This window comes from Odocoileus virginianus, chromosome 1, assembly GCF_023699985.2.
Source record: "Odocoileus virginianus isolate 20LAN1187 ecotype Illinois chromosome 1, Ovbor_1.2, whole genome shotgun sequence".
NCBI classification, from domain to species: domain Eukaryota; kingdom Metazoa; phylum Chordata; class Mammalia; order Artiodactyla; family Cervidae; genus Odocoileus; species Odocoileus virginianus.
In genome coordinates, this window is record NC_069674.1 from 74,525,329 (window position 1) to 74,542,072 (window position 16,744).

The 16,744-nt window shown below is 38.7% G+C and overlaps 1 protein-coding gene across 2 annotated transcripts in view; it reads left to right on the top strand.

Annotated features, from left to right (window-relative positions):
• Positions 1-1,641: 1,641 nt before the first annotated feature.
• Positions 1,642-16,744, top strand: part of LOC110146700 (platelet glycoprotein 4) — a 119,039-nt gene continuing 103,936 nt past the window's right edge. For both annotated transcript variants that reach the window (XM_020907641.2, XM_070469869.1), the window contains exon 1: positions 1,642-1,760. The gene's annotated coding sequence lies outside the window, so the exon portion shown is untranslated. The remainder of the gene's footprint in view (positions 1,761-16,744) is intronic.

Below are 16,744 nucleotides of genomic sequence, written 5' to 3' on the forward strand. Positions count from 1 at the left end.
GAGAGGAGCAGGAAAGGACAAAATGCTTTGTTTCCTGACTAGTGGGAAGCCCAGTCATGCAGCAACACCACTTCTCAGGTCTGAAGGATAGTGCAGAGAGTTTTAAGAGTACCTTTCACACCACTGTGCTCAGTGCCAGAGGGCAGATATCAGAAAATCAGTCAAGGTGTTTTACAAAGCCAAGGTACTAGGTGTGTCTGATTCTTTAAGATTAAAGCTAGTGCTTGTAAGAAAAAAATAAATAAATTGGAGTTGAGGAATGAAGTCAAATGAGGTTAGAATATGGACAGAATAGGGTGGTTGGGTGGATCAGAATAATTCCAGAGATGTCAGTTAATGGTCAAGTCTAGCTACTTAAAAACTTCCCAATTCACCACAACAATCCTGATGAAGATACCAGTCCTCATTCTTTCATTTTTATCACACTAAAAAAGCCCAAGAATAAGAATATTCTACATATACTAAGTGCTGATGAGATAATTCAGAGTTGAAATAGAGAGTATATACCATTTAGATGCTAATGATGCTCTAAGTTCCTAGATGGGTCAAGTCACAGAGGAAAGGAGATCTGACAGGTAAATACCAGTCTCTAGGCTTTCTGGCTCCTTTCTGGGCTTCCCTGATCACTCAGATGGTAAAGAATCTGCCTGCATTGTGGGAGATCCAGGTTCAGTCCCTGGGTTGGGAAGATCCTCTGGAGAAAGGAATGGCAATCCATTCCAGTGTACTCGCCTGGAGAATTCCATGGACAGAGGAGCCTGGTGGGCTGTATTTCATGGGGTTGCAAAGAGTCGGACACAACTGAGTAACTACACTTTCACTTTCAGGCTTGCTGGCTCATGTGTGGGTGTAACACTGACCCCCACCCCCCACCACTAAAGGCTACAAGAAGCACTCGTTTGGGCTTAGAATGGTATTCAGTGGATGATACCAAGCTTTCTAAATGAAGTGGAAAGCACTGTGTAAGCACTTTCCTGTCTGCCACAAATAGACAATCAATATTCTTATCTTAGGTAAGGGAATATATTAGGGGATACCCATAGCAGCTGCCCAAGACCAAGTTAGGAGACAATAAGTCTGGGGGCTTTAGTTCATTCAAAGTGATTTTTCTGGTTAAAAATCTAATCCCTGGAAGACAAAACTGTGGCCTCAATTATTAAAGAAGCAGGGAGCAAGCCCTGCCCACCCCCAGTAAAAGAGCAACCAGGCCCACTACAAAGCCAGTGTGCTAAGTGATCTAAAACTGGGGAAGCCGCTGCGTCAGTCAGGCCCAGTGCCGTGTCTTGAAAGGGGCAAGGTGAGTGGTTCCAAGTGCGAGCGCTGGAGTAACATGGGGTCTGAGGACCAAGGGGACTGATACAGTCACAGGATAGAGAGCATTGCTGGAGCCTCAAACTGCCTAGATGACAATTTAAAAATAGATTTGTTTCATACCAAGCATATCTGAATCCAAAAAGGATTGTGATTTTCATTACTAATCAGAAAAAGTTGACACCACACAGAAACACACACACACACACAAACTGTGGCAGGTCTGCTTCTGATAACAATTCCTTAAAAGGGTTTTTGTCCCTATCTAAATAGGAAGGTGATCACATTACTCTTTAAAAACAGAACCATCTTGCTGAAACCCACATATTCAAAGAATTAACAAGCCAAGTTTCCCGTATCTTTCTTTCTGTAGTAATTGGGATTTGGACTTTTTAAATACAGGCTCACTGGAATCTCAAGTGTGGTCTCTTTTGTGTCATTTCATTCAGGTAATATTTTTATAAAAGTTGTTATTCCTAAATTCATGGTGTTTATATGACTGTTATTGAATGTAATTTTCATTGGGAATTTTTATGAAGAGTTATGACTTGCTTTTATTGCTCTTTCTTTCTAATGTGAAGTGTTAGAGGGAGGACTGAGCCACAGTTCAGAAGAGCTTTCTATAAAATAGGAATTATGGTGAGCATTTTAGACAATGAGATAGATAAACTAGCAAACAGGAGATTTAAGATTTTTTTCAGAATGTAGGAAAGAAACACAAAAAACTAATCCTGAAGCCAAGAAGAAGTCCAGATAGTGATATATCAGTAGGTCAGCTCAGTTGCTCAGTGGTGTCTAACTCTTAGCAATCCCATGGACTGCAGCACACCAGGCTTCCATGTCCATCACCAAATTCCGGGCCTTGCTCAAACTCATGTCCATCGAGTCAGTGATGCCATCCAACTATCTCATCCTCTGTCATCCCCTTCTCTTCCTGCCTTCAATCTTTCCCAGCATCAGGGTCTTTTCCAATGAGTCAGTTCTTTGCATCAGGGGGCCAAAGTACTGGAGCTTCAGCTTCAGCATCAGTCATTCCAATGAATATTCAGGACTGATTTCATTTAGGATTGACTGGTTGGATCTCCTTGCTGTCCAAGAGACTCTCAAGAGTCTTCACCAACACTACAATTCAAAAGCATCAATTCTTTGGCACTCAGATTATTTATAGTCCAACGCTCACATCTATACATGACTACTGGACAAACCATAGCTTTGATTAGATGTATCTTTGTCAGTAAAGTAATGTCTCTGCTTTTTAATATGCTGTCTAGGTTGGTCATAGCTTTTCTTCCAAGGAGCAAGTGTCTTTTCATTTCATGGCTGCAGTCACCATCTACAGTGATTTTGGAGCCCCCCAAAATAAAGTCTGTCACTGTTTCCATTGTTTCCCCATCTATTTGCCATGATCTTAGTTTTTTGGATGTTGAGTTTTAAGCCAACTTTTTCAGTCTCCTCTTTCACTTTTATCAAGGGGCTCTTTAGTTCTTCTTCTCTTTCTGCCATAGAGGTGGTGGCATCTGCGTATCTGAGGTTATTGATACTTCTCCCAGCAATCTTGATTCCAGCTTATGCTTCCTCCAGTCCAGCATTTCTCATGATGTACTCTGCATATGAGTTAAGTAACCAGGGTGACAATGCACAGCCTTGTTGTACTCCTTTCCCAATTTGGAACCAGTCTGTTGTTCCATGTTCAGTTCCAATTGTTGTTTCTTGACCTGCATACAGATTTCTCAGGAGGCAGATAAGTTGATCTGGTATTCTCATCTCTTTAAGAATTTTCCACAGTTTGTTGGGATCTACACAGTCAAAGACTTTGGTATAAACAATAAAGCACAAGTAGATATTATTCTGGAATCCTCTTGCTTTTTCGATGATCTAATGGGTGTTGGCAATTTAATCTCTGGTGCCTCTGCCTTTTCTAATACAAGCTTGAACATCTGGAAATTCATGGTTCATGTACTGTTGAAACCTGGCTTGGAGAATTTTGAGCATTACTTTGCTAGCATGTGAGATGAGTGCACTTGTATGGTAGTTTGAACATTCCTTGCCATTGCCTTTTTTGGGGATTGGAAAGAAATCTGACATTTTCCAGTCCTGTAGCCACTGCTGAGTTTTCCAGATTAGCTGGAGTATTGAGTGCAGAACTTTTATAGCATCATCTTTTAGGATTTGAAATAGCTCAACTGGAATTCCATCACCTCCACTAGCTTTGTTCATAGTGATGCTTCCTAAGGACCACTTGATTTCACATTCTAGGATGTCTAGCTCTAGGTGAGTGATCACACCATCATGGTTACCTGGGTCATGATGTTTTTTGTATAGATCGTCTGTGTATTCTTGCCACCTCTTCTTAATATCTTCTGCTTCCATTAGGTCCGTACCATTTCTGTCCTTTATTTGATATGTGAAATGTGCGATGTATGGTATCACATATGTGAAATATGTGATATATGAAAAGGCTAAAAACATGGTAAGACAAAAGAAAGAGCTAAGATGGGATTTATTAAACAAAGAACTTAAAATCCAGAAGGTGGATTTAAGTTACTCTGAATTCACTTTATTGCTTCTTCTATGTTTCTTTTAATGTCAATTATTCTATAATTGTATTGGGTATTGTATATAATTATGACTAAGTTTATAGAATTGACTTCCAGAGGCCCTCTGTTTTCCAAAAAGTAATTCATGTCTTAACAGTTCTAATCTGGAACACTTAAAACATCATCTATTATAGTTTGTTGAACATAAGGACCAGCAATGAATATCTGTTTTATGAAGAGACTTGAAATCAATAACATTAAAAATATTTTTTAAAAAGAATGCAAAGATGCTTGCTGATTTACTGTTCTCTACCAATAATACTTTAATCTGTAAAAGAATTTTTAGTTTCCTAGATATAATCCTATTCACCTTGTTAGACTCAACTCAATGTTACTTCCTAAAAGAAGCCCTCCTCACTTCCTAAAACAGTTTATTCTGATCCTTAGAGCACCCTGTGCACATATCTAACCCTCTACTTTTCATACCATCTTATAGTAATGCTGCCCTATCTCACGCCTTGTCTTCCTTACCAGACTTTGAACTTGTTAAGGGCCTGGAATACATGTACTGCATCTTCCATGTCTGGAATACAGAATGCACTTAATAAATCTTTCTAAAATAAATGCACCCACTTCTCTCTCACTTCACTTGCAGTCATGTTCTCCATCTTTCTCTGTCCTTTCCTCTATTTCCTAAGCACCTTTTCTCCATTGGCCTTGATACTGAGTATGTTTCATCATGTTTTCAATAGACCAAGTCAGAGTTTCTCATGATCATCTCTGCCGTAAGTATGTTGGCTAAGGTGCCAGGGTGTCAGGAGGCGGGCCAGCACATTGCATAAATGCCTGGATCATGTAATCAGATACTGTGACTTGGGACAAAGTGGGCAGGGGGGCCAAAGAAGTGAGACAAAGTCAAGGGGTAAGGAGAAAACCAGAGAGCTGCCGCCACAGTGCGCTGGAAGCAGGACAGGCTGTTGTACCCCCCGCAGCCCTGGTGTCAGAGAGTTTACTGATAAAGAGAAGTTTAAGTCAAATCCAGAGTCTAAGGATGAAAACAGTTACTGGGCCACTTGATTGATGAGCAAAGACAGGAAGTAGACATTTTCTTTGCACCAGAGAGTTTGTGGTCTCCCTAGTAAAGCTGGGGTGGAGGCCTGGTTTGCTCACTAACACTGTTTGTACTTCATTTTTCTCTGAAATCTGTTACACATCTTGTTCTGAGGGAATACAGGAGAAAGGAAAAGTTTTAGAATGTATTTTCGGGCAATCTGTGAAATGTGATTTGTTTTCAAATTTTGAAAGGAAAGGAAATTCACTTCATAGGGCATTTCCCTATTTGAGGCACTATCATTTTCTACTTATCCTCAAATGATTGTTTTCTAGTGCTTTTGCATATTTGGCTACAAAATAGATAACGAGTACACTCTATATACAGCAAAGATGAGAAAATGATTGTGGTAAGGGGTGCCTGGGGAACCCACTAACATCTCTACTTGTCCCTATGAAAGAGCCTCACAATGGTGTTTTCTCAAAACATCTTGTTTAACCCTTTCCGTCAGAAAATTTAATGTCACCATTTATCTGTACCCCAGGGGTACATCTCCCTTACCACAATCATTTTCTCATCTCTGCTGTATATAGAGTGTACCAATCAAAAACTGGGCCAAAGAACTAAACAGACATTTCTCCAAAGAAGACATACAGATGACTAACAAACACATGAAAAGATGCTCAACATCACTCATTATCAGAGAAATGCAAATCAAAACCACAATGAGGTACCATTACATGCCAGTCAGGATGGCTGCTATCCAAAAGTCTACAAGCAATAAATGCTGGAGAGGGTGTGGAGAAAAGGGAACCCTCTTACACTGTTGGTGGGAATGCAAACTAGTACAGCCGCTATGGAGAACAGTGTGGAGATTTCTTAAAAAACTGGAAATAGAACTGCCATATGACCCAGCAATCCCACTTCTGGGCATACACACTGAGGAAACCAGATCTGGAAGAGACACGTGCACCCCAATGTTCATCACAGCACTGTTTATAATAGCCAGGACATGGAAGCAACCTAGATGCCCATCAGCAGACGAATGGATGAGGAAGCTGTGGTACATTTATACCATGGAATATTACTCAGCCATTAAAAAGAATTCATTTGAATCAGTTCTAATGAGATGGATGAAACTGGAGCCCATTATACAGAGTAAAGTAAGCCAGAAAGATAAAGACCAATACAGTATGCTAGCGCATATATATGGAATTTAGAAAGATGGTAACGATAACCCTATATGCAAAACAGAAAAAGAGACACAGATGTACAGAACAGACTTTTGGACTCTGTGGGAGAAGGCGAGGGTGTGATGTTCTGAGAGAACAGCATTGAAACATGTATATTATCCAGGGTGAAACAGATCACCAGCCCAGGTTGGATGCATGAGACAAGTGCTCGGGCCTGGTGCACTGGGAAGACCCAGAGGGATGGGATGGGGAGGGAGGTAGAAGGGGGGATCAGGATGGGGAATACATGTAAATCCATGGCTGATTCATGTCAATGTATGCCAAAAACCACTACAATATTGTAAAGTAATTAGCCTCCAACTAATAAAAATAAATGGGAAAAAAAAAAGAAACATTCTGCAGCAGGTATATTAGAAATGTCGGGATGTCAGATAAATTAGGATCTGGGCTCATTCTGTTTATTTATGGCTTGATTTCTCTTGGGAGGAAATGTCTTCCCCTTTTACTTACAAGATCTCCCAAGTGAAGATGCTTGTTCTTAAGTCCTTCTGCCTGCTCTTTCAACCAGTTCTTGGACATAAAATGGATTTTTTCCCCCCAAGGTTGTATGTATGTATGTATGTATGTAGGATGTAATGATTTTGGAGAAAAAGCTACAAGATAGATAAAAGGCTACACAGGCTAAGAAGGCAATAATTGGGCATGCTACTGCCCATAAAAGTCCTTAAGCAATCTTCACTTGCAAGATCAACGTACACTCACCAAAAGGCCTCATTCATTTAGGCTTTGCCTCTATTGGATTTACTTTTTAATCTGGTTGGAAAATTTCCTGATATTCTAAATATCAGTTATTATGGTGTATTTTGACAACTATTCCTAGATATTATAATAGCAAATATTTATAGAGCATAGTAAAAGGCAAAAAATTAAAAGCCCTTGATTCTGATTTTAGGCTCTTTACATATCTCAATTTTGAGTGTATACAGTGATAAGCCCAAGGCCAAATGTAGAATTCATGTAATGCACAATCTAACCTTCAAGGGCCCAGGATTCAAAGCTCTTATTCATAGCTGAGAAAACGAGGTCCTTGGTTTTCAAAGAAGGTTAGTTGGGGCAGTTGAGTGTTGGAAAATCATCCAAGTGACAGTGTTTGGAAAATATAGTTTCAGGGGTGATCCATTAAACATTGATTTCTCATTCAGAACTGTAGCTGTAAGTGTAAAAACAAGAAGTGGCTACCAGGATAAGGAAGGATGGTAAAATTAAATTTTTAAATTTTATCCTATATGGATAACATGTAGGATAGTTTTCTCACCTAGTAGGTTATCTGCACTATGGTGTTCTTTAAAAGGGACATTTCATAAGACCTAAATATGATGGTTAATTCATTAGTTCTCTGACTGCTAAGAAACTTCAAGGTGGAGTGTAGCAGCAGGAGTAGGGGTGGTAAATGAGTAGTTATAAACTGCGCGGTGAAGGAACATCAGTCCTAAGTTACACTTTGAGACATAAACTCAGTGAGGTGTAGCGTTGTCATGGTGCTTCAACTTTCAGCTATGGAATCTTGAGGAAGGCATTTTAAGCTGTACGTGTGACTTGAGTTTGCACTATTTTTTTGTTGTTATCACAATGAGTTTAGTGAACATCCATCACCACAAAGAAACAGAAAAAAATGTTTCCTTGTGATGAGAATTCTTAGGATTTACTCAACAATTTGCATATATAACATGCAGCAGTGTTATATTTATCATGTTGTACATTACATCCCTACTACTTACTTATTTTATAACTGGAAGTCTGTCCATTTTGAATACCTTGAACCAATTCCCCACCTTGTCACCCCACAAAATGCTCCCTCCACCCTCTGGTAACCCCAGATCTGACCTCTTCTTACAATAACTTTATTTGGTTTTGAAGTATAACTGGTCTATAATACAGTGTTAGTTCATTTTACACAACATAATAATGAGATATGACTGTGCATTTCAAAATGAATACTATGATAAGTCTGGTATGATCTGTTACCATTCAAAGACATTATACAATTATTGACTGTTTCTCCACACTGTACCTTTCATACCCATGACTCATTTATTTTTGCAGCTGGACATTTGTACCTCTTAATCTCCCTCACCTGTTTATTAAGTCATATGGGCTCATGGTTTCCTGTTTTATTCATTGTAATCTACTGTTATCACTTATTATAATACACAAACTGTTCCAGATTTGATCAGTGGAAGCCCATTCAAGTCAACTTTTGTGTCCATTTGATTTTATATGGTTATTTGAATAATGTATTCCTCTCTTGCACAAGATATTCCAGGATCATCATGTCCTTATTCCCCGCCCCAACCCTGGAGTCAGATACTTCTCCAAAGAGCTTTTGTTCTTTTCAATGGAGAACTGGTATTTAGAAACCAACATTTGGATACTGGGTGTGCTCACTGCTTATGAAGTTTGTTTTCAGGCCCTCTTAGTGGACATTTCCATAGATACACAGGTAAATAGAGAGAGACACTGACAGATACAGGTAATTCCATTTCAGTCCAACACTACAGAATTGAATTTTCACTATTCATGTGCATCTACCATGAATGAATTGCTTTATGTATATGTATCAGCCAGTCTAGATTTTATGGTCAAAGTCATCAGAAAGAGTTTTTCTTAAAGGTCTGACTTACTCAGGAAAGTGCAGACTTAGGAAGCCACTAAAGAATTGCTTGGGACTTCCCTGGTGACACAGTAGATAAGAATCTGCCTGGCAATGCAGGGGGCATGGCTTTGATCCCTGTCCGGGGAGATTCCACATGCTGCAAAGCAGCTAAGCAGGTGTGCTACGACTACCAAGCCCATGGGCTGCAAATACCAAAGCCCATTTACTGAGATCCATGCTTCACAAGAGAAGCCACCACAATGAGAAGCCCATATACCATAACTAAGAGTAAGCCCCAGTCACCACAACCAGAGAAAATCCACAGGCAGCAATGAAGACCCAGCACAAAGAAAAAGAAAATAAATAAATAAATCATTTTGTTTTGTTTTGTTTTTAAAGAATTACTTGACATTGGAGACAATTCTGAGATCCAAGGGGAAAGAGTAAACTCTTTTGATCTTAAAACTAAACTTTAAGATTGCTTAATTGGGAAGGAGGAAATTCTTATACATGAAGGAGACTCATTGTTCATGATTCTGATAGAACAGAGGATCAGGATACAATCAAACTATTGATAATTGATTATTCCCTTAAAGTATTGATGAATTCATGCATTCAAAAATATTATTGTACACCCACTATGTTCTAGATGTGAAGAAGCAACTTGTTGGAAAAGACTCTGATGCCAGGAGAAAGTGAAGGCAGGAGGAGAAGGGGATGGCAGAGGATGAGATGGTTAGATGGCATCACCAAATCAATGGACATGAGTTTGAGCAAACTCCAGGAGATGGTGAAGGACACGGAAGCCTGGCATGCTGCAGTCCATGGGGTTGCAAAGAGTTGGACATGACTGAGCAACTAAAAAACAACAAATGTTATAGAACAGTGATCACTATAAGGCCGCAATCACATTGTTTCAGATGCTTCTAATTTAGTGGAAAATGATAATAACAACACAGCATTTATTAATTTTCAAATGAGTGTCACTTGACAGGAAATTCTTCAGGAGTTCATCAGAAGGAAAAATCTCTGAATAGAGAGACTCATAAATTCTCTCTGCTTCCTGGCGGTATTTTGTCCAGCTTCATGGGAAAATGGATGTTCAACTTAATGTAATTCTTCCCCAAGGAGAAACCGCAGCTGTTTATATAGAATTTCTTTTCACTTTACTATTACCATTAGCAACTGATTCTTTATTTTTGATTTGTAACATGGCTGGGGGCAGTAACAGACAAATGAAGACATTAGTAATATTCTCTGAGCATATTTCAATTACATCTTTTAAAGACATACCTTTAAAGCCACAATGCAAAATTAATGGAAGTTTCTATTGTTGCTGCTCAGCCATGAAGTCATGTCCCACTCTTTGTGACCCCATGGACTGTGGCATGACAGGCTCCTCTATCCTTTATTATCTCCCTGAGTTTGCTCAAATTCATGCCCATTGAGTCAATGATGCTATTTAACCATCTCATCCTCTGCTGCCCCCTTCTCCTTTTGCCTTCGATCTTTCCCAGCATCAGGGTCTTTACCAATGAATCAGTTCTTCGCATCAGATGGCCAAAGTATTGGAGCTTGAGCATCTGTCCTTCAATGAACATTCAGAGTTGATTTCCTTTAGGGTTGACTGGGTTGATCTCTTTGAAGTTCAAGGGACTCTCAGGCATCTTCTCCAGCACCACAATATGAAAGCATTGGCCTTCAGCCTTCTTTGGCTGCTTACTTTATGGTCCAACTCTCACATCCACACATGACTACTGGAAAAACCATAGCTTTGACTATATGGACCTTTGTCAGCAAAGTGATGTCACTGCTTTTTAATACACTGTCTAGTTTTGTCATAGCTTTCCTTCCAAGGAGCAAGTATCTTTTAATTTTATGGCTGAAGTCACCATCTATAAGGAATTTTGGAGATCAAGAAGATAAAATCTGTCACTACTTTCAATTTTTCTCCAGTTGCCATGAAGTGATAGGACTGGATGCCATGATCTTAGTTTTTTGAATGTTGAGTTTTAAGTCAGCCTAACACTCTCCTCTTTCACCCTCATCAAGAGGCTTTTCAGTTCCTCTTCACTTTCTGTCAATTAGAGTGGTATCATCTGCATATCTGAGGTTGTTTATATTTCTCCCAGGAGCCTTGATTTGAGCTTGTGATTCATCTAGCCTGGCATTTTGAATGATGTACTCTGCACAGAAGTTAAATAAGCAAGGTGAAAATATATAGCCTTGTTGTACTCCTTTCCCAATTTTGAATCAGTCTGGTTCCATGTCTGGTTCTAAGTGTTCCTTCTTGACCCACATACAGGTTTTTCAGGAGGCAGGTAAGGTGGTCTGGTATTCCCCTATTTTTAAGATTTTTCCACAGTTTGTTGTGATCCACACAATTAAAGGCTTAGTGTAGTCAAAGAAACAGAAGCAGATGTTTTTCTGGAACTCCTTACTTTCTGCATGATCCAACAAATGTCAATTTGATCTCTAGTTCCTCTGCCGGACTTTTCTAAATCCAGCTTGTACATGTGGAAGTTCTCGGTTCATGTACTACTGAAACCATGCTTGAAGAATTTTAAGCATAACCTTGCTAGAATGTGAAATGAACACGATTTTTCATACCAAATGTATAAAGTCTGAACATTCTTTGGCATTGCTCTTCTTCAGGATTGGAATGAAAATGGGCCTTTTCCAGTACTGTGGCCACTGTTGAGTTTTCCAAGTTTGTGGCATATGAAGTGCAGCACTTTCACAGCATCGTCTTTTAGGATTTTAAATAGCTCAGCTGGAATTCTGTCACCTCCACTAGCTCTGTTTGTAGTGATGGTTCTAAGTCCCTCTTGACTTCGTGTTCCAGGATGTCTGGCTCTAGGTAAGTGATGACACCATCGTGGTTATCCAGGTCATGAAGACCTTTATTATACAGTCCTTCTGTGCATTCTTGCCATCTCTTCTTAATCTCTTCTGCTTCTGTTAGGTCCTTACTGTTTCTGTCCTTTATCATTCCCATCCTTGCATGATGTGTTCCTTTGATATATCCAATTTACTTGAAGAGATCTCTAGTCTTACCCATTCTATTGTTTTCCTCTATTTCTTTGCACTGTTCATTTAAGGCCTTCTTATCTCTCCTTGCTATACTCTGGGTCTCTGCATTCAGTTCGGTGTATCTTTTCCTTTCTCCTTTGCCTTTCACTTCTCTTCTTTCCTCAGCTCTTTGTCTGAGAGCCTTCTCAGATAAATACTTTACCTTCTTGCATTTCTTTTTCTTTGGGATGGTTTTGGTCACTGACTCCTATACAGTGTTACAAACCTCCATCCATACTTCTTCAGGCACTCTGTCTATCAGACCTGATCCCTTGAATCTGCTTGTCACTTCCACTGCATAATCATAAAGGATTTGATTTAGGTCATACTTTAATGGTCTAGTGGTTTTCCTTTCTTTATTCAATTTAAGTCTGATTGTTGTAATAAAGAGGTCATGATCTGAGCCACAGTCAGCTCCAGGTCTTGTTTTTACTGACTATGTAGAAATTCTCTATCTTTGGTTGCAAAGAACATAGTCAGTCTGATTTCAGTATTGAGCATTTGGTGCTGTCCATGTACAGCATTGTCACTTGGGTTGTTGGAAGAGGGTGTTTGCTATGACCAGCATGTTCTCTTCGCAAAATTGTTAGCCTCTGCCCTGCTTCATTTGTACTCCAAGGCCAAACCTACCTGTTACTCCAAGTATCTCTTGACTTCCTACTACTGCATTCTAATCCCCAATGATGAAAAGGACATCTTTTTTGGTGTTAGTTCTAGAATGTGTTGTAAGTCTTCATAGAACCAGTTTTCTTCAGCTTCTTTGGTATCAGTGGTTTTGGCATAGACATGTATTACTGTGATGTTGAATGGTTTGCCTTGGAAACAAACAGATCATTTGGTCATTTTTGAGGTTGCACTCAAGTACTGCATTTCAGACTCTTATTGACTGTGAGAGCTATTCCAATTCTTCTAAGTGATTTTTCCCCCCCTAGTAGCAATATAATGGTCATGTGAGTTAAATTCACCCATTCTCATTCATTTTAGTTCTTTGATTTCCTAAGATGTTGATATTGACTCTCGTCATCTCCAGCTTAGTCATGTCCAATTTGTCTTGATTCATGGACTTAATATTTCAGGTTCCTTTGCAGTAGTGTTCTTACAGTATCAGACTTACCTTTCACCACCAGACATCCACTACTGAGTGTGGGTTACACTGTGGCCCAGCCACTTCATTCTTACTGGAGCTATTAGTAATTGCCCTCTGCTCTTCCACAGTAGCATATTGGACACCTTCTAACCTGATGTACTCATCTTGAAGTGTCATATTTCTCTGCCTTTTCATACTGTCTGTGGGGTTCTCCAGGCAACACAGGAGTGGGTTGCCATTCCCTCCTCCAGTGGGCCACATTTTGTCAGGACTCTTCACTATGACCCGTCTATCTTGGGCAGGCCTGCACAGCATGGCTCGTTAGCTTCCTTGAGTTAGGCAAGCTCCTTCACCATGACAAGGCTGCAATCCATGAAGGTGGAAGTTTCTATTACTCATCTATGTTAATGTGAACATTTTTCTTAAGAAGGAAACTCTGACATCTCATAAGAAATTTAGAACAACATCAATCCTACTGACAAATTAAAACAAGTGAAAGTTTATCTAGGACCTCGGTTTTTGGTGATAGAAAAAAGTAATTGCTTTGATAATATATCTTGATCATTCTCTTACATTGTAGTTGTATAAGCACCTTTAAAGCTTTTATTAAGCCACCAAAACAGTTCACTTAACTGTCCTTCCTAAGGGAAACCATAATAGAAAAGTGCGTGTGTCATGCTGTTTGTAAAGCAGTTATGAAAGAACTGCAAAAGAAAGTTTGTGAATTCATAGAATGATCAATGGTAAGTTAGATGATCATGACAATTTTCATTAAATCCATGAAATTATTCAAAAGCATACACTGAGCTACCTCACATAATGTAGAGGTGTAAATATCTTTTCTAATTTTTATGTACCCTATCTAAATAATGCTGCTTAGCAATTCTAAAGAATATCTAAGTATTGCTTAGTAATTCAAGAAAAATGACACTAGTGTTGAGACTTCCCTCAGGATATTTTTTTCAAGTTCCTTACAGATTAGGCTTCTGCACAAGTTACTTATTTTCTCTACCTTTTTCCTGTGAAGTTGGGAATGAAATACTCAGCATGGGAAAAGGAGGAAGTGGATCTGGAAATCTGATTTAGTTGTATGGTCTGGAAAGATTTTCAAATATAGGGAAAGGAAGATGGGTTTAGGTAGGAGAAAAAGAAGATGGAGAATCACTGGTCACATACGCTTTTTGTTCTTAGGGTTGTTTGGTGCTCACTGGTGTGTGGGAGGATTTCTAATGCCATCTGATAAGCTCAGCTAGTTCACTCATAGAGCCATGGCTCAAAAATGTTATTGGGTGACTTTTGTCCTCAGAGTATGACCAGCCCTCCCTTTAATGGCTCTTGTCACCTTGATAGCACATTAATCTCTCAATTGCCTATTTTGGTACCCAGGAACATGTTTTCTTACATGGCTCATTGAACCAATTTGTCCAGTAAATTTTCATAGAAAGCTTTCAAGAGTGAAAGTCTCTGTGCTAAACAAGGGTAAACTCATTAATGCTGGCAAAAAAAAAAAAAAAAAAAAAAAAAACAACTGAGCCAAACCTCCAAGGGAATTTATATTAAAATGTGACAAACCCCTATTTGATATCAAGGTTACATTACCTCTTTGATCCTACAGATTTATTAACACTGTAACTACCATACTGTCATGAAATAAGTCTGATCAATTTCTTCTAACTCATGGACTGGCGTGAATACAAAACCAACATACAATTCATAACTGTTTTTTCCTGGTGACTCCAGACCTTGATCTTTGTAACTTTAATCTCTGACTTAGCTTCCAGTTCCCAATATTTACATATCCGTTTATTTTGTATGTTTCCTCCATGTTTCCCTTTCTTTTCATGAAGGCCTTTTGGACTGAAGATCTTATAGTCACTGCTGTTCAAGGAGCACAATCTGATAAACACTGAAGCTGGGGGATGGTCATACAGGGTCCTTATACCTTTATTTCCACTTCTGAAAAGTTCAAGAGAAGGTCAAAAGGCAAAGCCACTTTCCTATATTGTGCATGGGAACCAGATGAGTATGAAATTGTTTAATTTTACAGAAAGAGAGAAGTTTAGAGAAAGACTCACAGGCCTAACTGTCCGTCAGAAGGAAAAAACAATGCAAGGGTTCTCTGCTTTAAGAAGTTTGCGTGCAATTAAGTTTTTATATGAAAGACTAGTTATTTTTGTTAGTTGGTGATGGCCAGGGAGGCCTGGCATGCTGCAGTCCATGGGGGTCACAAAGAGTCGGACATGACTGAGTAACTGAACTGTTTCTGTTATAATATACATCTTCCATGAGATTGTTTTAGAGACAAGCAGTACAGAGTCCTTGAGCTGGAAGCTTGAAATAGTGTCTCAGGGACAAGGAAGGAAGCTCTCAGATAAAAGTGTGGTGGAAAAGGAAAGGGAAAAAAAAAAGAAACAAGCAGAGTGTGTGGCTATAACAGATGAGGCTAAGAAAAAAATAGACAACAGTCTCACAACATGTTTAACTGTATAATCTTAATGTAGAAGGAAAAAAGCTATAGGGAAATATTCCAGTTTGTATTCTTATGTGACTTTGATATTCAGATGACTTTTAATACTTTTTTTAGGATATGACTATTTCCACAGCTTAATATTTAATGAATATATAAATTTATCCTTTATATTTAAGTGATATGTATTAAGTATATCATTTAATAGGGAAAAAAACTACTGACAGTGTCATTCACTATGCTTCTTTGATGTAAATTTTGATAGATGTGATCAAATATATGCACCATCAAAAGGGAGTCAGGATTATATTAGCTGCTATAAAAGCCAAATTGCTTAGGTCCTATAAGTTATCATCTTTCTGTTGTGTTTTACAATTGATAAAATTAACCATTAGAGAGGGTAAGTGGCCTATGCTCAGACATCGTCAAGTGGGAGAGTCACACTCCCATTATAAGCATGCCCAAACCTCCTGATTCAGAACTGTTTCATTGTCAAGGGCTCCCGTGACATGGAAAGCACTTTTGGTTCTTTTGACAAGAAAATAACATTTACAAGTATATATTTTGTTTCTCCCCCCAGCTTTTCAAAAGTCTCCTACAGAAGATGTCAATAAATCTCAATCAAGTTGTCATTTAATTTTCAAATGTGTTGAATACTTGAGTCTTATATTTTATCTAAATCTCAATACAAGTGGTTACACAATGTTTTTGTCTAAAAAACTACATTATTTCTTAAGAACTCTCTAGATTTAGAACCAGGACATTTCCAAAAGAAAATAACGACAAGACAGTATCTTTTTTTATTTTTTAAGTAGATGCTGTATTTTAGGGATGAAGGCTAACTTCTTTGAAGTCTAACTGAAACTATGTTAAGGAAACATGTCACTAGGAAAACAGTCCTTAAATGTAGTTTGCTATGCATAAATGCCAATTCACAACTCAGAGGAAACCAATTTGATTTTGCCATCAAGTAACTTTATAGACATACACATAAGTTGTAAACAAATTCTTAAAATGTTTTTAAATACTCACATCTCTTTTGAAATGCATTTTAATAGGTGATAAATGAATTCAGGGATCTATCTAGAGCTTATTTTTAAAACCAAACTGTACACAGGCTGATCATTTGAGGCACCATCTAACTGTTTAGGGAGAAGACCGAGAGAAGGAAAAGGCTACCCACTCTAGAATTCTGGCATAGAGAATTCCATGGGCTGTATAATCCATGGGGTTGCAAAGAATCAGACATGACTGAGTGACTTTCACTTTCACTTAAAGAGCTCATTGAAAGTTCCCCTCCCAAAAATCTAGACAGCCCTATTTGCCGATTAGTTCAGTTCAGTTCAGTTCGGTCGCTCAGTCGTGTCTGACTC